Below are 1941 nucleotides of genomic sequence, written 5' to 3' on the forward strand. Positions count from 1 at the left end.
AAGTGTGGCCAAGGATTTTCACAGCACCGTAAAGAAGGAGAAGCTCACTTTCGTCTAATTTCTCTGCAGCAGCGCTGGCTACTGAGCAAGTCCCCTCGCCCTGCTCCAGAGCTTGTCAACAAGCCCCTCTCCACCCTGTCCTCACTGGCTTCCTGGACTCGGGGCCATTCTTCCTCCATTTGTCTATCAAACTCTACTAAGGTGCGCACTCTGTCAAGTGGAGTTTTGAAGGCTTTGCAAATATTATCTCATTTATTTCTCATAAGGATTTTATGAGTACGTTTTATTACTGTTACTAATTTTCTAAAGTAAAGAGTCCCCAAACCACACAGTTATAAAATGACAGAGCAGGGATTTGAACCCAGGGGATGCAAATCTCAGTCCCTGAATTCTGTGACATCTCTGTATTTTTCAGCCCAGCAGGTCCCTCAGGGCTGATCTTGGGGGAAGGAAACATGAGGTGGTGCTGCTCCGGTGTGCGGGAGGAAAAACTGAACACATTTAAAGGTTTGAGAACTTTACCCTGTAGTTCATCGAAAACAAGTGCTTTCATTTTTAGAGTTCTTTAGTAAGTGTTCTGATTGTTTTCCCTGAATCCTAAATTTCTTATTTACTTAGCTCAATTTTATTTAGGTTTTCAAATGTATGTGGAACTCTATCTCTGAAGGACAAACAATATGCAAGAGACACTTACTGCAATTTTTCTTTAAAATGAAGAGAAATTATAAAGTGCGCTGAGATTCGTTATTTGCCAAAATATCTAAAAATTTGGGGCAGGGGTACCATTTTGGATGCAGTTACCACTGACAAAGTATCAGCTCAGACTGCTTTCGCATTAGAGTGTGTGAAACTAAAATATTTACCTCTGAAGTCCCCAAAAGGCCAAAGGAATATGTTACAAACAACTTGACAAGGATGTTTCAGTGGCCCTGGAGTGTGGAACAAGAGTGAAAAGTAGAAATTTCGATGCAAGGCTCTAAATCAGATAAAAGTGGAAGATTGTGGATGTACTAGTCTTCCTTTTCCTAACAAATTTCTTCTAAACGTTCTCACTGCTCAGTAATCTCTTCCCTTCTCCCACCTTTGTCAACATCTGCCTTACCTGTCCAGAGGCTCTAGCTCCTTCTAACAAGTACGGACTGCAATCTCAGGTCATCAAGGTAGGGTGGAGTTTTGTAGGAAAGGAAACTGAGGCTGTGACAGAAAGCTCTTACATGTATATTCCCCTAATGAGATCCAGTGACTTTTGAATCTGATTGTCTGAATTTTCAAATAATGATGCTAGATATTTGTTGAGTATATTAATCTTTTAAATAAATCTTAATCTTAATTATCCAAACTCTTTTTAAAATGTTTTTCTTTTTTCATTAATACATGTGTCCAATGCACAGTGATTACATTCAGCTGGGGAATATATATCTAACGTCATCACTTTGTCCTCCCCTCACCCCCATCTCCTCCCCTGTCCCTCATTCCCAGTTTCCTGCCCTGTCTCCATGGAGAAACCTCCCTGCTCCTTAGCATGGCTCTTCATTTTGCTCCTTAAATTGTTTATATTTTGCATCTCTCATGTTAGAGAAAGCAAGAAATATTTAATATTTCACTTAGCATTATGGCCTCAAGATCTATCCATTTTCCTACAAATAACTAAAAATTGTCTCCTTTATGGCTAAGTAGTTTGCTAATCTTTTTTCTTTTGGTACCAGGAATCAAACTCATGACCTACACACATTCTCTTATACAGATTAATGGGCTTCATTTTGGCAGATTCATACATGCACTTAGAATACCCTGATCAACCTCCTGTTCCCCTCGTTGCCCTGTGCTTCCCCCTAGTTTCACATTGTGGGCATTTAGTGTGCATAATATAATTTTGCTCATATTCATCTTCCCCTGTACCAGCCATTACTCCCTACTCCCACTTGTCTAATAATAGCCTCT

The 1941-nt window shown here is 39.9% G+C and overlaps 1 long non-coding RNA gene across 1 annotated transcript; it reads left to right on the forward strand.

Moving 5' to 3' along the window:
* Positions 1 to 6: 6 nt before the first annotated feature.
* On the forward strand, positions 7 to 1339 carry LOC102015956. Its single transcript, XR_001230929.1, has 2 exons — positions 7 to 201; positions 416 to 1339. It is a non-coding gene; the product is annotated as an uncharacterized LOC102015956 (long non-coding RNA).
* Positions 1340 to 1941: the final 602 nt, after the last annotated feature.

This window comes from Chinchilla lanigera, unplaced genomic scaffold (genome assembly GCF_000276665.1).
Source record: "Chinchilla lanigera isolate Chin_1 unplaced genomic scaffold, ChiLan1.0 scaffold00080, whole genome shotgun sequence".
In the NCBI taxonomy this organism is placed as follows: domain Eukaryota; kingdom Metazoa; phylum Chordata; class Mammalia; order Rodentia; family Chinchillidae; genus Chinchilla; species Chinchilla lanigera.